This window comes from Hyperolius riggenbachi, chromosome 6, assembly GCF_040937935.1.
Source record: "Hyperolius riggenbachi isolate aHypRig1 chromosome 6, aHypRig1.pri, whole genome shotgun sequence".
NCBI lineage: Eukaryota > Metazoa > Chordata > Amphibia > Anura > Hyperoliidae > Hyperolius > Hyperolius riggenbachi.
Genome location: NC_090651.1, coordinates 179,673,110 through 179,694,501, shown reverse-complemented (window position 1 = coordinate 179,694,501; position 21,392 = coordinate 179,673,110). Strand labels below are relative to the sequence as shown.

Below are 21,392 nucleotides of genomic sequence, written 5' to 3'. Positions count from 1 at the left end.
AAAGGATAAGCAATGATGCTGGCCAGCTTCCCTGCTCACTACACAGTTTTTTGGCAGTTGGACAGAGCAACTGCCATTCATTAAGTGCTTTTGAAAATAAATATATCCGTGAGAATCCCCTATAAAGAGATGTACTAGTCCAAAACCTGTCGCTTCTGTCAGATTTCTACTACCTACTGTAAGTGACAGCAACATAGGAGAAAAGTAATTTATGGCTCATTTTACTCTGGAAAAAATGTACTTCTTTATTTGTATATGTTTGCACATATTTTACATTTTACAATTTTTTTTGCTGTAGTGCCCCTTTAAATTATGTCCCTATCACAATGTATGGTGCCAATATTTTATTTGGAAATAAAGGTGCATTTTTTTCAGTTTTGCATCCATCACTATTTACAAGCTTAAAATTTAAAAAGACCAAAATTACTTACGGTAATGTCTTTTCCAGGAGTTGGAAGGACAGCAACCCTAAGACTTGTCTCCCTCCTTACAATCTGGACAGGAAGCTAGATTAAACAATTGAATATGTATTAGGCAGGCAGGGTATATAAGCAGCATCCACAAATACCTCCTCAGTTATAAAATAGTCCACACCAATGATGCTTAACAAATAACTTTATTAATATACACGGGTGGGTATAATAGGGTGCTCTCCTTCCGACTCCTGGAAAAGACATTACCGTAAGTAATTTTGGTCTTTCCCAGGACGTCCTCAGGACAGCAACCCTGAGACGACAAACAAGATTATTAATTTAGGGGGGGGGACAACTGCCTGCAACACCGTTCTACCAAACTCTAAATCTGAACTGGCAAGAACATCTAATCTGTAGTGCTTGACAAATGTGTTATGACTTGACCAGGTAGCAGCTTTACATATTTGTTCTATGGATGCTCCTGCTCTTTCTGCCCACGAAGTTGAAACTTCCCTAATTGAATGGGCTTTAATTGGAACATTCAATTGTTTACCCTGGTGTAAATAGGCAAGTGCAATGGCCTGTCTGATCCACCGTGCTATGGTAGCCTTGGTAGCCTGTTTTCCCTTGTTTGCACCTGAAAAAAGAACAAGCAAGGCTCCTTACTTTCTCTAATCTTTGGTACGACCTAAATATTGTAACAAATATCTCCTCAAATCTAAACAATTAAGACTTAATTCTTTCTCATTAGCTGGGTTGTTGCAGAATGAAGGTAAAATGATCTCCTGGGTCCTGTGAAAAGTAGAGACCACCTTAGGCAGAAAGGAAATGTCCATTTTCAGTGTGACCCTGTCCTCACTAAGGGCCTGTTCAGACTATGCGCGTTCCTAGACGTTTTCAGGAAACGTGTCTGGGTACCAAAAACGCATAGGAACGGCTCCTAATGCTTTTGAATGGGCTAGTTCACATGTATGCGTCTGAGACGCATACGTTTCTCATCCGCATTGCTGCACGCAGTTCTGTGCGTTATGCATAGAAACGGACGCGATGAAAGTCTATGGACGCGTATCAAAAACGCGTACTATTGCGTTTTTAGCGTCCGTTTTCCTCTGCGGTTCCCATAATTATTTTTTTCCCCATGGGTCATGTGTGTGTGCAAAACACAATAAAATACGCATTAGAACGCAAGAAAAACGCATGCGTTTTTCAACTTGCGTTTCTTCGATTTTAAACGCATTCTTCATATGCAGATAGTCTGAACAGGCCCTTACAGTGGGTTGCAAAAGTATTCGGCCCCCTTGAAGTTTTCCACATTTTGTCATATTACTACCACAAACAGGAATCAATGTTATTGGGCTTCCACATGAAAGACCAACACAAAAGTGGTGTACACATGAGAAGTGGAACGAAAATCATACATGATTCCAAACATTTTTTACAAAAATAGAAAAGATATACTGCGCTCCAATGGTATTCACTCTTTAAGTCACAATAGGGGATCGCAGCAGAACGCACGTGTTCCACTGCAACAACCTTAAGACTGGATGGATCACAAGCATGTACTTCAGAAAAATGGGCCGATACACTATGCCAGTCATACCCCTTCCTGACATTATATACATGCTGATATATTCGCTTCTTTAACGGTTGCGTTGTTCTCCCAACATACTGTAAACCACAGCTGCATGTTAAAACATACACCACATATGTAGAAGAACAAGTCATACATTGTTTGATATTAAAATCCCTTTTAAAATAACCAGACCATATACTATCGACCGATTCACTTGCAGTATCCCTGCATATACAGCAATTTCTACATCTATGATAACCCGGTCTCTGCTAAGGAACAACCCTTTGAGTTGGTGGGTCCACACAGCTAGGGACCAACAGGTCCCTCAGATTGGGGGCTCTCCTGTAAATAAACTTTGGTCTCGTGGGTATAATACACTTGAGTTTCTGAAGTACATGCTTGTGATACATCCAGTCTTAAGGTTGTTGCAGTGGAATACGTGCGTTCGCACTGGCTCGGGGGAAATAGGCTGCAACAGCTGTGTAAAAAAGAGACTGAGTAGATTTACAGGCTGGGAACAAGTTCTCCTAAGGGTCTAAATATAGAATTAGACATCACTTGTTTTATTGCCAATGCATGACAAAGAGTGATGGGGTATTGTGTACATAAAAGGGTGGTATCCAACAGACTTACATATGTATGAGATTGTTGAGGTTTTGCACATAATTTGCACTGACACTTTATTAATATCACTGAGATATTTTGTATCTAATTTTGCATTTTTTTAATTTTTGAATGTATTTTATGGTGATTTGTGATTCACATACATGAGTTATAGAGGGGTATTCCCCTTTAAGGGAAACATGAGGGATATGTAGATAGTTAATTATGTAATTGGATATCACTAATGATACAATTTATGGATATGGACACAGGGAGTTAGTGATATGGGTATATGAGGATATGTAAGACCCAGTCACTGTATAGGGTGGAATATAAGGGTAATTTAGGGTTAATATTAAGAGAATATCACGAGGAAGTGTGTTTTCTATAGGCAAAGTATAAGGGGGTATTGAATTTATAATTAGCACTTGTATTGAAGCTTTATGTATTTTTTGTGAGTTGGTATTTATAGGAATATATGTATTTATAGAAAATGCACATATTTATATGGTGTGGTATGATATGGTCTAATTTATGTGAGTCATGTAAAGCGGCATTTATAACACTTTGCTTCTTGATGGAAATGCTTAGGAGTATGCTGCAATGTTTTTATTTTGTAGGAATATGCATTCTGTGTTGCTGTTGTAATTTTATGTAATCCGTGCCGTGGATATAATTGTCAGCACGCCGGGAGGTAGCCTAGCAACAGAGGGTGGAGGAGGTGCGGCTGGAGTAATTTTAAGCAGACGTCGGGCAGCCATCCTTAGCCCCTGAATGAGTCACGCGTAAGTGACGAAACACGTAGGGCGGAGTCATGGGTGTACGCGCTGACGTCACGTGATCGCGAGCAGGAAGGACGGTGTGGTGGCGTGCGGCTCCATTGTATCCATGGTGCGGAGCATAAGTACCCACTGTTAGCCTGCATAAGTGTCTAATAAAGCTGGATGTCCTCTTTTACAATCGGGTCCTCCTTGGCTGACTACCGGATGATTGTGATATGTTGATATTCAAGATGTGCTTCTGGTAAGTGCATTCACGAAGGGAGAGTGACGCAGGTTCCCTCATTTGGTGGAGGCACTACCCCCAAAGTGCAAGCACGGGGTGCAAGCTGTAGTGTTTTTAGACAATACTTTGCACTATGTGCGTTTTTATTCTGATTTATAGGGTAATGGAAGCACAGTGAATCTATTAAAACATTTTTTACAAATAAATAGCTGCAAAGTGGTGTGTGCATAATTATGCGGCCCCCTTTGATCTGAGTTCAGTCAGTTGCCTATAGACATTGCCTGATGAGTGCTAATGACTAGAGCACCTGTGTGTAATCTAATGTCAGTACAAATACAGCTGCTCTGTGAGGGCCTCAGAGGTAGTCTAAGAGAATACTGGGAGCAACAAAACCGTAAAGTCCAAAGAACACACAAGACAGGTCCAAGACAGGTGAGGGATCAAGTTATTGAGAAATTTAAAGCAAGCTTAGGCTACAAAAAGATTTCCAAAGCCTTGAACATCCGAAGGAGCACTGTTCAAGCGATCATTCAGAAATGGAAGGAGTATGGCACAACTGTAAACCTACCAGGACAAGGCCATCCACGTAAACTCACAGGCCGAACAAGGAGAGCGCTGATCAGAAATGCAGTCAAGAGGCCCATGGTGACTCTGGACGAGCTGCAGAGATCTACAGCTCAGGTGGGAGACTCTGTCCATAGGACGACTATTAGTCATGCACTGTACAAAGTTGGCCTTTATGGAAGAGTGGCAAGAAGAAAGGCATTGTTAACAGAAAGCATAAGAAGTCCCGTTTGCAGTTTGCTACAAGCTATGTGGGGGACACAGCAACCATGTGGAAGAAGGTGCTCTGGTCAGATGAGACCAAAATGGAACTTTTTGGCCAAAATGCAAAATGCTATGTGTGGCAGAAAACTAACACTGCACATCACTCTAAACACACCATCCCCACTGTCAAATATAGTGGTGGCAGCATCATGCTCGGGGGGTGCATCTCTTCAGCAGGGACAGGGAAGCTGGCCAGAGTTGATGGGAAGATGGATGTAGCCAAATACAGGGCAAACTTGGAAGAAAACCTCTTGGAGACTGCAAAAGACTTGACTGGGGCGGAGGTTCACCTTCCAGCAGGACAATGACCCTAAACATAAAGCCAGGGCAACAATGGAATGGTTTAAAACAAAACCTATCTATGTGTTAGAATGGCCCAGTCAAATCCAATCGAGAATCTTTGGCAAGATCTGAAAACTGCTGTTCACAAACGCTGTCCATCTAATCTGACTGAGCTGGAGCTGTTTTGCAAAGAAGAATGGTCAAGGATTTCAGTCTCTAGATGTGCAAAGATGGTAGAGACCTACCTTAAAAGACTGGCAGCTGTAATTGCAGCAAAATGTGGTTCTACAAAGTATTGACTCAGGGGGCCGAATAATTACGCACACCCCACTTTGCAGTTATTTATTTGTAAAAAATGTTCGGAATGATGTATGATTTTCGATCCACTTCTCACATGTACACCACTTTGTATTGGTCTTTCATGTGGAATTCCAATAAAGTTGATGCATGTTTGTGGCAGTAATGTGACAAAATGTGGAAAACTTCAATGGGGCCGAATACTTTTGCAACCCACTGTATAATGCAGTAAGGCTCCCTACATGAAAGAGCCTGAAGTTCACATATACACCTGGCTGAAGTAGTGGCTAAAAAAAAAAAGCAATCTTTAAAGATAACATTTTTTCCGAAATGTCCTTTATAGGCTCAAAGGGTGGTTCACATTAAGCCTTTAGTAGTGTATTGAGATCCCAGGTTGGAACTTTGAAATGGATGACCATGTTTTAGTCTCTTTAAAGCCTTGAAAAATCTGATGAAATCCTGTTCCTCAGCTAATCTCTTCTCCAGAAAAACACTGAGAGCTGAAGTGTGAACCTTAAGTGTACTCATACTGAGTCCTTTCTGGAAACCACTTTGAAGGAATTCTAGTACTGACACTGAACAATAAAAGCACGAAGTTTTAAATCAGGATGATACCATTTATTGGCTTACTAAAAATGAATAAAAATAAGCAAGCTTTCGGCCTTGCAGCCTTCGTCATGCTTATATCCTGTTAGTTTGCAGACTGGTGGTACAGACAGCTTATATACATGCAACGTCAAAAGGAAAAACAGATATTATTTTCAAGCATAAATACATGTCATTAAGATGCCTTAATTCAAACAGACCATCTGAATGGGGTTAGAGGTTATTAGCTAAGATAAGGATCCTTGTTTACACCATGCTCACAGACCTGGGATTAGGATTGACCCAGAGGTATCGTGAATTCTTAGTTCACAAGTTCAGCTAGAATGGCTAAGAAGGTTTAAATATTATCAGTCTCATACCAATATAAAAAATTGTTGTCCTTATTCAAACTGTTCTGCACAGCTTTGAACCAATTTATACATTTTGTTTCTTCCATTAATCAGTCATTTGACGTTTTGAAGCCACCCTTCAGGACAGTGACACGAAGATCATCCATGCTGTGTCCGTTGGACCGAAAGTGTGTAGCAACTGGGAGTCCAGATTTGGTATCATTAATAGTGTGCCTGTGTCCATTCATACGTTTACGCAGAGTTTGTCCAGTTTCTCCCACGTACAGAACTTTGGGGCATTTGGCACACATGATCAGATATACCAGATTGGTGGGACCACAGGAAAATGTACCTTGTACTCTGTACTCCTGTTTTGAACCTGGTATCGTTACCCTGTCAGTGGAGTAAATGTGTCTGCAGGTCCCACATTTTTTGTCGGCAGGGTCATGTTCTGTTTTGTTGAGGCCTATTCAAAGAACTCCTGACAATCATCTGTTTTAGATTGTGTGGTTGCCGATATCGACAAGAGGGGAGGTTTAGGGAATATCTTTCTCAGTCTGTGATCCTTGTGTAAAATGGGATGAAGTTCCTTAGCAATCCTCCTTAAGATTTCCAGGTGTGGGTTGTAGGTGACAACCAAAGGGACACGTTCCTCTTTCTGGCTTTGCTTATACAGTATTTCAGGAGTTCAGTCCTTGGGATGATGCTGGCTTTCCTGATTTGGACCTCAGCCATAGGAGTACTGTAACCTTGTTTAATGAAAGTGTTCTTAAGGTGATCCAGGTGCTTGTCTCTGTCCATCCTGTCAGAACAAATCCGGTTGTACCTTATAGCTTGGCTGTAAATTATAGAGTTCTTAATGTGCTTGGGATGAAAACTGTCATATCTTAGGTATGTGGGACGGTCTGTAGGTTTGCGATACAGAGGTTTGTATGTTGTTACCCCTGATGTATATGGTGGTGTCCAGAAAGTTAATCTCTGTGTGAGAGTAGGGAAGTTTCAATTTGATTGTAGGATGGAAGGCATTGAAGTTCCTGGGAACTGCAGAAGATCATCCTCACTTGCGGGCCAGATGATTAAAATATCATCAATGAAGCGGAAGTAGGCCATGGGTTTTATGCCACATGCATTGAGGTATTCCTCTTCGATTTTGGTCATGAATAGATTTGCAAACTGTGGTGCGAACCGCGAACCCATTGCCACGCCCATCTGCTGTAAATAGAGGTCCTGTCCAAAAGTGAAATAATTATGAGTGAGAGTGAATTTGATCAGTCCAGCAATAGGCTTTACAGGTATGCCCTGACCCTGAAGATATTTAAGGCAGGCCGTAATACCATCATCATGGGGAATGTTCGTGTACAGGGACTCCACGTCCATCATGACCAGTATGGTTCGATCAGGTACTGGGCCGATGGCTGTCAGTTTGTTCAGGAGGTGGGTGGTATCCTGTAAGTAGCTGGGCCTTTTACAGACAAGAGGTTTCAAGATGTTTTCCAGCCACCCTGAGATGTTCTCTGTAAAAGTTCCGCTCCCTGAGATTATGGGCCTGCCTGGGTTTCCCTCTTTGTGGATCTTGGGAAGCATGTAAAAGCAGGCTGTTCTAGGCTCTTCAGGGATAAGGGTCCTTACATGTTGTCTGATGTTTGCAGGCAATCTGTTAACCATCTTATTGAGTGCCATCCTGTAGCCTTTTGTGGGGTCCCCCTGTAATTTGGCATAGTGAGCGGTGTTGGATAATTGTCTTTGTGCCTCCTGGATGTAGTCACTGGTGTTCATTATGACTATGGCACCACCTTTATCCGCTGGTTTAATGATAATGTCCTTATTCTCCTTAAGGGATCTGATGGCCTGTCGCTCCTGTGGTGTTAAGTTCTGGGCCAGTGTCTTTCTTTTACTCAGGATCCTGTCAGATATTCTGCGTCTGAATTTGTTGATGTATTTATCCAGGGCCGGGTTTTTTCCTTCTTTGGGGGTCCATCTTTTTTTCTTCTTTTTAGATCTGGTGCGTTTTGGTCCCTTATACATTGTATCACAGGCTTCCTTATCATGGTAGTGATCCTTGAGTCGCAGCTTTCTGAAAAATTCCTCCATATCTCTACAGAGTGCAATCCTGTCTATGGGTCTCGCAGGGCAGAATGACAGGCCTTTGGAGAGTACTGACGTTTCAGCTTCAGTAACCTGATAAGAGGAAAGATTCATTACACCTGTGGGTTGCTCTTTTTCTGCTGCTTGTGCATCCAGGCGTCCACTCTTAATTCTAAGTCTCTGAAGTTTTTTCTTTTTGTTGTTAGGAATCTCTGTAGTTTCCCATAGGTCTGTAGTTTATCCCATGTATATACAGTGGGGTCATCATTCAGAGACCGTTTCAGGCTCTGTATCTCATCCTTTGTAATCCTCTTACGGTTATAGCAGACTCTTATACGGTTATTCCGTATTCTCTCCGAGCTCCTCCTGCAGATTTCTTCTGCAAACCTGCTATTGTATGTATGCAGGGTGGGATTCTGTATCCTTAGTCCTTGGGGTATAAGTTTTTCCTTTTTGCATGTAGTCAAGAAAAAGATGTCGCTGTCCAGTTGTGCAAGTTTCTTCAGGTCTTTCTTTAGTTCCAGGAAAGTGCGGTACATTGCGGTATCTTTAAGCATAGTAGTAGCAGTAGGGTATTGTACCGTGTTAGCCATCAGTAAAAGCAAGAAGTTTTAAATCAGGATGATACCATTTATTGGCTAACTAAAAATGAATAAAAATAAGCAAGCTTTCGGCCTTGCAGCCTTCGTCGGGCTTATATCCTGTTAGTTTGCAGACTGGTGCATTAAAGAGACACTGAAGCGAAAAAAAAAATGATATAATGAATTGGTTGTGTACTATGAATAATTACTAGAAGATTAGTAGCAAAGAAAATATTCTCATACTTTTATTTTCAGGTATATAGTGTTTTTTCTAGAATTGCATTATTCTATAATATGTGCAGATTACACAACACTCAGCATTCAAAATGATTTCAGAGCAGTCTGTGAAGTAATGACCTCTCCTCTAGCAGAGAAAAAGTAAACAGTTCACTTACAGTTGAGATAATAAAAGTCAGATAACAGCCCTCTCCACGACTAACTTAGTTGGAGAGCTTAAAGTGACTCTGTAACAAAAATTACAACGTTTTTTCTACCATCCTACAAGTTCCTAAACCTATTCTTGTGTTCTGGCTTACTGTAGCTCTTTCTACTATAACCATCTCTGTAATAAATCAATGTATCTTTCCCCTGTCAGACTTGTCGGCCTGTGTCTGGAAGGCTGCCAAGTTCTTCAGTGTTGAACTGTTCCTCTATGCACACTCCAGTGTGTGTTTTATTTACATAAGCCAGCAGCTTCTCTGCTATCTTATCAGTGATAGAAGAGAGCTGGATAAAAATCCTCCTCTGGAGGCTGTGAAAGGAGCTGGTCTGTCACATACTGAGGAATTAACGACATAGGTAGAGCTGTCTGCAGGAAGCCTGTAATGTTCAGTGCATGAGAGAAGCTGGGGACAGAAGGTAAACACACACAAGTGATCTCTTGAGATTCAGAAGTAAGGCTGTATACAGCCTGCTTGTGTATGGATGTATTTTCTATGTGTGGACATACTGTACATCAACCTACTTCCTGTTTTGGTGGCCATTTTGTTTGTTTATAAACAAACTTTTTAAAACTGTTTTTGACTACTTTTAATGCGGCGGGGAGCGGTGAAATTGTGACAGAGGGTAATAGGAGATGTCCCCTAACACACTGGTATGTTTACTTTTGTGCGATTTTAACAATACAGATTCTCTTTAATGGCTTGCTTGCATAGAGATAACAACTGGAGTTTCTCAACTCTTCCTGTACTGGAAACAATTAGACTGATGTATCTGATCTTAATGTTTTATTTCTTAGCTGTACTACACATAAAATCATATCATAATTTTTTTTTCGCTTCAGTGTCTCTTTAAAGCTGTGCAGAACGGTTTGAATAAGGACAACAATTTTTTATGTTGGTATGAGACTGATGATATTTAAACCTTCTCAGCCATTCTAGCTGAACTTGTGAATTAAGAATTTACGATACCTCTGGGTCAATCCTAATCCCAGGTCTGTGAGCATGGTGTAAACAAGGATCCTTATCTTAGCTAATAACCTCTAACCCCATTCAGATGGTCTGTTTGAATTAAGGCATCTTAATGACATGTATGTATGCTTGAAAAAAATGTTTTTCTTTTTGATGTTGCATGTATAGAAGCTGTCTGTACCACCAGTCTGCAAACTAACAGGATATAAGCCCGACGAAGGCTGCAAGGCCGAAAGCTTGCTTATTTTTATTCATTTTTAGCTAGCCAATAAATGGTCTCATCCTGATTTAAAACTTCTTGCTTTTACTGATGGCTAACACGGTACAATACCCTACTGCTACCACTGAACAATAAATGTCACAAGAATTACTCAAACACCAGTCCGTATAGATGTTCCAGATTTTCAAATACATTTGTCTAGTGACTTTTTTCCTACATTGTATCAGAGTTTCTTAAAGAGAATCTGTACTCTAATATTCTTACAATAAAAAGCATACCATTCTATTCATTATTTTCTCCTGTGCCCCTCTATGCTGTTTCTGCCACTCTCTGCTGCAATCCTGGCTTGTAATTAACAGTTTTAGGCAGTGTTTACAAACAAACTAACCAGCTTCTAATAGGCTCAGCTAAGCATAGTGTATGAGTCATTCAGAGTATGCAGTGGGCCTGCAGAGGGTGTGTATCGCTTCTACCAATCACAAGCAGCCCTGCACATTCCACACAATCAAGCTTTAGCCCGACAAACAGGACAGAGGAAAGATACATTGATTTACTACAGAGACAGTGCAGTTAGGAAAGACTGCAGTAAGCCAGAGCAGATTAGAACAGGCATAGGAACTTATAGGATAGAAGAACTAAGGCTGAAAAAATTGTTACAGAGTCTCTTTAAAGTCTATTTGAAAAACCTTTTCGCTTTAATAATCCCCACTCAGGTTCCAAGCTGAAAACTGAAGTAGGTTCGGTTTGGATGGAATACTAGACCCTAAACTAGGAGGTCCGGACAAAGTGGAAGCATAATTGGATCTGCAACAGCTGGCTTCTGTAGAAGAGAAAACCAAGGTCTCTTAAGCCAGAAGGGGGCTATCAGAATGCCCTGAGCTCTGTGTCTCCTGATTTTTGCCAGAACACGAGGGATCGGGTTCAAAGGGGGAAATAGATAAACTCAAACAGGTTTCCAGTCTATTGTGAATGCATCCGATGCCCACGGTTTCTCTTGAAGGCATAGGGAGCAAAACTGAAGACCTTTTGTATTGTTCTTCTGAGCAAAACGATCCACCTGAGGAGGATCCCATACTGTTATTATCTGTTGAAAACAACATCCTTGTTTAAAGACCACTCGTCCTGGTGAATCTGCTCTCTGCTTAGACAATCGGCCAGATGATTTAGAGACCCCTTGAGGTGAACTGCCCTTATTGCATTCAGATTTCCTTCTGCCCAGGATAATATCCTTGACGTTTGAGTCCACAGAGATGCACTTCTCCCCCCCCCCCCCCCCGACGATTCAAATATGCAACTACTGTGGTGTTTGTGCGGATCAGAACATTGCAATCCTGGATCTGAGATGCAAAGAACTGAAGAGCCTCCCAAACTGCATGTAACTCTCTGCTGTTTGATGATCGTTGACTCATCTGTTTGGACCACTGTCCCTAAACTGGAACCTGGTCCATGTGTGCTCCCCATCCCCAAGAACTCGCCTCCGTGATGATTATCTTTTGAGGAGAATAATCCCAAAGGCGGCCTTCCATAAAATGCTCTTTGCTTAACCACCAATCTGGAGATTTTTTTTATGCTCCATGGAATCAACAATTTTTTGTCTAGAGAATACAAGTGCCTGTCCCAACTTTTTAGGATCCAATTTTGAAGAGTTCTTGAGTGAAATTGTCCCAACTGTATTGCTGAGAATGATGAGGTTAGGATTCCTAGTAGTTTCATAGCATCTCTTAAGGACACAGTCTTTGATTTTTGAAAAGAAAGGACAAATTTAGTCAGAGAAATACACTTTCTTTCAGGAAGGTATATAGCTTCAGACACCGTGCTTATTTGAAACCCTAAGAATTCCATAGACTGAGCAGGGTGCAAAGAAGATTTTTTTCCAATTGATGAGCCAACCTAGAGACTGAAGGAACTCTAAGGAAACCTCCACATGGGAAGAAACTGAAAGAAATGAGCAACCCCAGATAAGCAGATCTAGATAGGTCAAGACATGTACAGATCTTATCCTTAGTACTGACAATTCTTCTGCCATGACCTTGGTGAATAACCATGGGGCAGAAGATAACCTAAAGGGAAGTGCATTACATTTAAAGTGCCTTACCTCCCCCTGAACTCTTACAGCAAATCTCAGGTACTGTTGAGAATCCAGGTGTATTGGAAGTTGGAGGTATGCACCTTTTAGATCGAATGCTAGATAACCGTTTTCCTCCAAGAGGTCGATTACTGTGGAGATGTTGTCCATCCTGAACTTTCTACATTTTACCGACTTTAGTCTTTTCAGATTGATGAACTTGTAATCTCCTTGTGGCTTCTTCACTAGAAACACCGGAGAATGTCCTAGAAACCTTTGGCACCACTCGTATTACTTTCTTTAGAAGCAGGCCTGAGATTTCTTGTTCTAAGGCCTGCACCTGATCTGGAGCTCTTGGGGGGGAGACACAACAAACTGTGATGGAGGATGTTCTGTGAATTCGATTCTGTAATCCTCCAGGATAACTTTTAACAACCATTTGTTTTGATATATTTCTTGCCATTTTTCGAAAAAGTGAGACAGTCTTCCCCTCCCCCCACTGGAATCCCGACGTCATTGTTTGGATGACTGGTTTGCTGTAGCAAACTGAAAGTTGGGCTTAGACTACTGTTGCCTGTTGGGAACCAATCTCCTTTTCTGACCAACCTTTGACTCAGATTCTGTTTTACCGGCATCACGGAAGGGCCTTCTATAGCTAAAGGTCTTTCTGGTCTTCCTGTTTAAACAGATAACGTTTACTCGTAGATTTCGGCCAGAAAGCCCTCCTTTCCGGAAGATCCCATTCTTTCTTAATCATACATTTAAGACGGTCATGAACAGGGATAAACGAGTAGGAAGGTTCTGCTAAACTTTCATACATTTCATTAAGCGGCGTTAAAGTCTTTTGCTCTACTTCGATGCCCATAGATGTATGCATAGCCTGCAATAGTTCTTTCATAAGGTCAGTAGAAAAAGCAAATCTCTGTGATTTTATCTTCCTGTATATCAGTCTCTGACAGAGGAATCTCTTCCAGTGAAGATATTTCCACTTCCCCTTCAGATAAATCAGATCCATCTGAGTTATCAAGGCGTTTACGCTTGGAAGACAAAGTCTGCTCAGAAGGTAACAAAACTACCTCCTTAGTATTAATGGCAGATGATCCTTGCTCTGCTCCCTCAGAAGGAGAAACTGTTGTAGGAGCTATTGCATTATCTTTGATAGCAGCTATCAAAGATAATGCAATAGATCGACATATCGGACTGTACTTTATCCATTAAATCTTTAAAAAAGACAGGAGATTCATCCTTTACAATCTTTTCCATGCAGTAATAACATAATTGCTTTGTGGAGGAGGATGAAATGCGACTGAAGCATATAGCACATTTCTTATGGTCTGATTTCTGAGTGGCTTTAGAACTAGTCTTGTCAGACTTGTCAGTTTTGACTGATTTGTCATCTGGTTTATCCGGCCTATCAGGCAATTTATTTGACTTTGGCTGAAAGACATAAGTAAAAGAAAAACAGAGACATAAGTCTCCATCCTCCACAACTTAAGTATACAGCTGAACAGCAAAACAAAATCACAGCCAAGTACATACCACCACCGCAGCACTGGCACCAGATTCAGAACTGCGGGGAGAAGGATCAGTAGCAGCAGCCTCCATGATCAGTAATCACTCACCCACTGATCATGAGGACTTATATCTGACCATACCCCACCCCCTTAACCTCCGCCTCCCACCTGAACATGATTACCTGCCAAAAGGAATCCTTGTCCTGTGCGGAGTATGCGGGAGGATTGCCAGCTCTGTAGAAAAAAAACACAGCCGCCCATTAGAGGTAGCACGCCCGGCTCTCGCTACCCTGGACGCCATCCCAACATCCGGTTTCCGGCGTGGTGACGTCAGGCCACATCAGCTGACCGGATAGGGCGGGTCCGAACTCCCGAACGTGCGGAACGTCCGCGCGACATTAAACCTGTGAGAGGAAACCTAATGGCGACAGCACAGTCCCCGCTGATCCACTCTGGCCAGCCCTACAGGCAACTGCGCACACCGCAGCTCCTGCTCACTGGCATGGTTGGCTTGGCCTCTCTCCCTCCCTAGCGTCCTGTGGACAGGAAACTAAGGAGGTATGTGTGGATGCTGCTTGTATACCTTGCCTGCCTAATACATATTCAATTGTTTAATCTAGCTTCCTGTCCAGATTGTAAGGAGGGAGACAAGTCTCAGGGTTGCTGTCCTGAGGACGTCCTGGGAAAATGTTTGTAATATACCCTCTTCACATGCATATTAAAGTTCAGGTAACTATTTGTTTTGTTTTTTTTATTGTAATTTTTTTTCATTAAAAAATGTATTTAGGTACATTTTTAAATGTAATGTGCGTTTTTTTTTATTTAAAAAAATGTATGTAGATGTAGTTTTACTATTTGGCCACAAGATGGCCACTGTGAAATTTTTATTTTTTATTCATGTTTATTTTTTTTTTAGCCGTGGAAGCGAAGTGCTTGCTTCCAGGAAGCATATGGAGGACGGGGAAACTTTTTTTTTTCTTTTTTTTTTTTATGGTCAAAGTCTGCGGCTTCTGATGAGAAGCCATTGATTCAGGTGGCTTAAATGGTTAAAGTTACTTTTATGCAACCAGCAAGTGTCTCCCAAAAGATAAGACGATGTACAGAGTAGGCATTGTGGAAAATAAAAATTTTGAGCAAAAAGTGTCTAGTCCTAAATTATTCATACCCTTCTCAAAAATCAATAGAAAAACCTTTATTGGCTATTACAGCAATCAAATGCTTCCTATAATTGCAGATCAGCTTTTTTGCATGTCTCCACAGGTATTTTTGCCCATTCATCTTTAGCAATGAGCTCCAAATCTTTCAGCTCCTTCCACAGATTCTCAATTGGATGCGAGTCAGGACTCTGGCTGGACCACTCCAAAATCTTCATGTTATCTGCTAACCATTTCTTCACCACTTTTGCTGTGTGTTTTGGGTCATTGTCATGCTGAAATATCCACTGGTGCCCAAGGCCAATCTGCAGTCTGCCTGATTTTGTCCTCATGTATTGCTCATTTCCTCATGTATTACTCTTTTTTTCATGGTGCCGTTTACTGTGATTAGATTTCCTGGTCCATTGGCTGAAAAACACCCCCAACGCATTAGGTTCCCACCAGCATGTTTGACAGTGGGGATGGTGTTCTTTGGGTTGAAGACTTCTCCTTTTTTACGCCAAATGAAGGAAACATCATTGTGACCAAACAATTCACTTTTTGTTTCATCTGACCATAACACAGAAGACCTGAAGTCGTCTTTTTTTCTCCAGATGAGCATTTGCCAGGGCCAAGCGAGCTTTTGTGTGCCTTATCTGGAAAATTGGTGTCTTCCTTGGTCTGCAGTCATAGAGCCCAGCAGTGTGCAGTGTCCATTGGATTGTCTGCCTTCGCTCTCCCCCTCCAGAATTGCAGCCAGCCAGTGGCAGCAGCGGGGAACGTCTTACCGAGAGCGATAGCTCTGCAGGCCGCTGGTCTGGTCTTCTGCACTGACGCTGTCCAATCACGTTCTCGCTGTACTTCCTGTGAGAGCGTGATTGGACAGTGCAGTGCAGAAGACCAGCAGCAGCACGCAGAGCTCTGACTCACGGTGAGTGATTCCTGCTCTTTGCCACGCTGGCTAGCTGCAATTTTGGAGGGTGGTGCATGGAAGGGGGGCTCCAGGTGAGGGAGAGGGGGAGAGGCTTCCCCCCTTCCCGCTGCTCTGTGCCCACTGCCCTCCTCCCCCCCCCTTGCAGGCTGGGGGCACCATACTGGGGACACTTATAGACCTGCCTACCTAATCTGGGGACACCTATAGACCTGGCTAACTATACAGGGGACACTTATAGACCTGCCTACCTAAACTGGGGACACCTATAGACCTGCCCGCCAGGCCCTCTCTTTTTTCGGGAAGTCTGCTGCCAATCTGATTGCATTTTGTGGGGAAATCTGCTGCCAATCTGTTTGCATTTTGTGGGGAAATCTGCAGCCAATCTGATTGCATTTTGTGGGGAAATCTGCTGCCAATCTGTTTGCATTTTGTGGAGAATCTGCTGCCAATCTGATTACATTTTGTGGAGAAATTGCTGCTAGCTAATTTTTTTTTTTCTTGGGAGGAAGGGTCGGCCCTCCAGCATGTGGTCTGGGAAAGAAAATGACCCTCCATGCCCGCAAAGTTAGACAGCACTGGACTAAATATTTGTATTTTGCGGCATTTGACTACATGAGGCATGTAACTACTTGATTATTTTATCTAAAATGTATCTGGTCGGACCCAATCTCTGTGAATAACACCGCTACTTATTTTGTGTATTTTTTGAAGTCTGCCCATAACCCATTATGACCACGCCCATGTTCCAGTGCGTGGTGACACCCATTTATTATATATAGTGCAATACTTCTAGAGTACATGCGTATGTGAGCCCAAAATGGGGGGGGGGGGGCGAGGAGGAGGGGGGCCCAGGCTAGAGCTTTCCTGGTGGGCCCTTAGTGTCCCAGTCCAACCCTGGAGAAACCTGTCATTTCCTGTCAAAGAATTACTTGCTGGTTGAATAAAAGTAACTTTAAGTCAAAATTTGCCAGGGCTATGAATAATTATGGGCAGCACTGTATGTGAGTATATACGGTAAGCAGGCAAAAATGTCAAATTCCTAACTAATCCAGAAGTGTTCAGAATAACAAAGTAATGGGGAATTGACTTATTTGCCAATCTGAGAAAGTGCAAGAAGTGTTTTCCTCTAGAGCTTATGGCATAGATGCAGTGGTTTGCAAAAGTATTCGGCCCCCTTGAAGTTTTCCACATTTTGTCATATTACTGCCACAAACATGAATCAATTTTATTGGAATTCCACGTGAAAGACCAATACAAAGTGGTGAACACGTGAGAAGTGGAACGAATATCATACAGGACTCCAAACATTTAAAAAAAAAATAACTGCAAAGTGGGGTGTGCGTAATTATTCGGCCCCCTGAGTCAATACTTTGTAGAACCACCTTTTGCTGCAATTACAGCTGCCAGTTTTTTAGGGTATGTCTCTACCAGCTTTGCATATCTAGAGACTGAAATCCTTGCCCATTCTTCTTTGCAAAACAGCTCCAGCTCAGTCGAATTAGATGGACAGCGTTTGTGAACAGCAGTTTTCAGATCTTGCCACAGAATGTTGATTGGATTTAGATCTGGACTTTGACTGGGCCATTCTAACACATGGATATGTTTTGTTTTAAACCATTCCATTGTTGCCCTGGCTTTATGTTTAGGGTCGTTGTCCTGCTGGAAGGTGAACCTCCGCCCCAGTCTCAAGTCTTTTGCAGACTCCAAGAGGTTTTATTCCAAGGTTGCCCTGTATTTGGCTCCATCCTTCTTCCCATCAACTTTGACCAGCTTCCCTGTCCCTGCTGAAGAGAAGCACCCCGAGGGCAAGATGCTGACACCACCATTTCTGACAGTGGGGATGGTGTGTTCAGAGTGATGTGCAGTGTTAGTTTTCCGCCACACATAGCGTTTTGCATTTTGGCTTGTGGCAAACGGCACTTCTTATGCTTTTCTGTTAACAATGGCTTTCTTATTGCCACTATTCCACAAAGGCCAGCTTTATGCAGTGTACGACTAATAGTTGTCCTATGGACAGATTCCCCCACCTGAGCTGTAGATCTCTACAGCTCGTCCAGAGTCACCATGGGCCTCTTGACTGCATTTCTGATAAGCGCTTTCCTTGTTCGGCCTGTGAGTTTAGGTGGATGGCCTTGTCTTGGTAGGTTTACGGTTGTGCCATACTCCTTTCATTTCTGAATGATCGCTTGAACAGTGGTCCGTGGGATGTTCAAGGCTTTGGAAACCTTTTTGTAGCCTAAAGGTTCGTATACACGTCCGATAAAGATCGTTCGTTACGAACGATTCGTGACGTTTACACGATATTCAAATTAGACCGAAAAGATCGTTCTTAATGAACGATTGTGTACACACATGAACGATATAAGTATAAAGTACTGAACGACGAACGATAAAAAAATGCGTGCGCAAACGGAAGTGACGTTATGACAGGCAATAAGAACATGCGTACTACTCCACAGATAATCATTATCGGACGATCTTTGTACACACTGCAACGATTGAACGATTATCTTTTGAAAAAATCCGCCGGGTTGGATCGGTCGGATTTAACGATAACGGTCGTTATCGTCCAAAAAACGATCGTTGGAAAATTTGGAACGCACGATTATCGGTCCAATTGTCGTTATCGTTTGTTTTCGAACGATCGTTATCGTACGTGTGTACTCAGCTTGAGCCTGCTTTAAATTTCTCAATAACTTTATATCTCTGACCTGTCTGGTGTGTTCTTTGGACTTCATGGTGTTGTTGCTCCCAATATTCTCTTAGACAACCTCTGAGGCCATCACAAAGCAGCTGTATTTGTACTGACATTAGATTACACACAGGTGCACTCTATTTAGTCATTAGCACTCATCAGGCAATGTCTATGGGCAACTGATTGCACTCAGACCAAAGGGGGCTTAATAATTACGCATACCCCACTTAGCAGTTATTTATTTGTAAAAAAAAATGTTTGGAATCATGTATGATTTTCGTTCAACTTCTAACATGTACACCACTTTGTATTGGTCTATCGCGTGGAATTCTAATAAAATTGATTGTTTGTGGCAGTAATATGACAAAATGTGGAAAACTTCAATGGGGCCAAATACTTGTGCAAACCACTGTACCTTAGTTCAGGTCTGGGACTTCGAAAGAGCTTGGCATTTCCACCAATTCCATTAATCCCAATAGTATTGCAAAAGCTGAAAACATCAAAGATGTCTCCCATATTCATTGCGCCAGATTGTCCAGAAAGAATGTGGTACTCACTGCTGCTTTCGATGCTCAAGAAGGAACCATGACCTATTGCTAGCACAAGAGGGACACAGATGGATACAGATCCCAAACGTTTGTCTCACGGCCTGTTATCTGAGGGGGATGTTCTAAATTTCATCTAAATTCTAGAAGATTCTTAATAGCAGGAAAAGATTACCGGAACGATACAGGTAGTCCCTGGTTAACGAACGAGATTGGGACTGTAGGTTCGTTCTTAACCTGAATCCGTGCTTAAGTTGGAACATTGTGTCATCTCTGTCCCTGTACCTCCTCTGTGCCCCCCTGGGCCTCCAGTGTCCCCCTGTGTCACCTCTGACCTCTCTACCTGCTTATACAAGTTTAAAAGCCATTTTTTCTTAGCATTTTTTAAAATCTATTTACTCAAACTACAAGTCCAATTTGAAAAACATTTCTTTTTTTACTTGTTCCCATGGAAACACAGAATCCATGCCGTTCGTATCGGCTAGGCGTTCGTAAGTCGGGGACCACCTGTATATGCAAAATATTGGAAGACTTTTTGTTTATGTAAGGCTAAGGTGGGATTTAAATAAGACAACTTAGCAACCATCCTGGGAATTTTTGCAAGATGGAATGGAAAAGGGTTTATCATTAAGACAAGACAAATAACATTTATATCGCGCTTTTCTCCTGGCGGACTCAAAGCGTCAGAGCAGCAGCCACTAGGGCGCGCTCTATAGGCAGTAGCAGTGTTAGGGAGACTTGCCAAAGGTCTCCTACTGAATAGGTGCTGGCTTACTGAACAGGCAAAACCGAGATTTGAACCCTGGTCTCCTGTGTCAGAGGCCCTTAAAGGGACTCCGAGCAGTGCAGAAACTATGGAAAGATGCATATCATTTTAAAGCTCTCTTTCTCCTCTTTCCAATGATATATAAACCGCCGCCCTACGCCTTTTAGTTTTCGCTATTTTCGCGATTGGAATTGCCGCGGCCGCGATTTCAATCGCGAAAATAGAGAAAACTAAAAGGCGTAGGGCGACGATTTAGGTGTCGCCAGAAAGAGGAGAAAGAGAGCTTTAAAGTGATATCCATCTTTCCATAGTTACTTGTATTACACAGGACGACACTTCCCCCAGTGTCAGCAGCTCCATTCAGCAGAATGGAAAAAGTCGCCCTGTGTAATACAATGTAACTATGGAAAGATGGATATCATTTTAAAGCTCTCTTTCTCCTCTTTCTGGCGTCATCTAAATCGTCACCCTACGCCTTTTAGTTTTCTCTATTTTTGCGATTGAAATCGCGGCCGTGGTTTATATATCATTGGAAAGAGGAGAAAGAGAGCTTTAAAATGATATGCATCTTTCCATAGTGTCTGCACTGCTCGGAGTCCCTTTAACCATTACACCATCCAGCCACTACTATTAAAGTACAGGTGGCAGCACTCTGCGTTTCTAGACAAGAGATTAGCCTTGGAAACTTTGTTAATTAGATTTTTGAAATCGGTAGAAAGGTCTAGGCCAGTTATTAAAAAATATTAACAGGTAATCTAACACTGGTTTTCAGCCCCCTGGACTTGTACTGTGGCCATGACATCCTCCTGATCTTCTCCGGCCAGCAACGGCGACCCTCGCAGTACGCGCAAATCGCTACAACCCTCCCATGCACAGTAGCTGCCAACTGGCGGTGACTGGTCAGCTTTACGGGGGTCGCTGCTGCTGGCCGGAGAGGATCAGGAGGACGTCGTGGGCACAGTACAAGTCCAAGGGGCTGGAAGAAGTCCCAGGTAAGTTGAAATCATTTTTTTCTTTTTTTGACTTAAAGGAGCTCCAGTGAAAATGATGTAATAAAAAAAGTACTTCATTTTTACAATAATTATGTATAAATGATTTAGTCAGTGTTTTCCCATTGTAACAGCTTTCCTCTCCTTGATTTACATTCTGACATTTATCACATGGTGACATTTTTAATGCTGGCAGGTGAGGTCACTGGAAATACCTGCTGCTTGCTTTTTGGGCAGTTGGAAACAGCTGTAAACGGCTATTTCCCACAATGCAACGAGGTTCACAGATGGGAAACTGCCAGGAAAATGGTCCTTACAGTCTCCTGTGTGAGGGGCTTCACCACAATATCAGCCATACAGAGCCCCCGATGATCCATTTGTGAAAAGGAATAGATTTCTCATGTAAAATGGGGTATCAGCTACTGATTGGGATGAAGTTTAATTCTTGGTCACGGTATGTGATAAACAGGAGAAATGGCCAAATGACATTTGTGGTGTAATTCAGGGCTCACACATTGAT

At 42.2% G+C, this 21,392-nt stretch overlaps 1 protein-coding gene across 1 annotated transcript in view; it reads left to right on the top strand.

Annotated features, from left to right (window-relative positions):
- The window catches only part of POLDIP3 (DNA polymerase delta interacting protein 3), a 216,500-nt gene that overhangs the window by 160,107 nt on the left and 35,001 nt on the right, over positions 1-21,392 (top strand). The window lies entirely within an intron of this gene.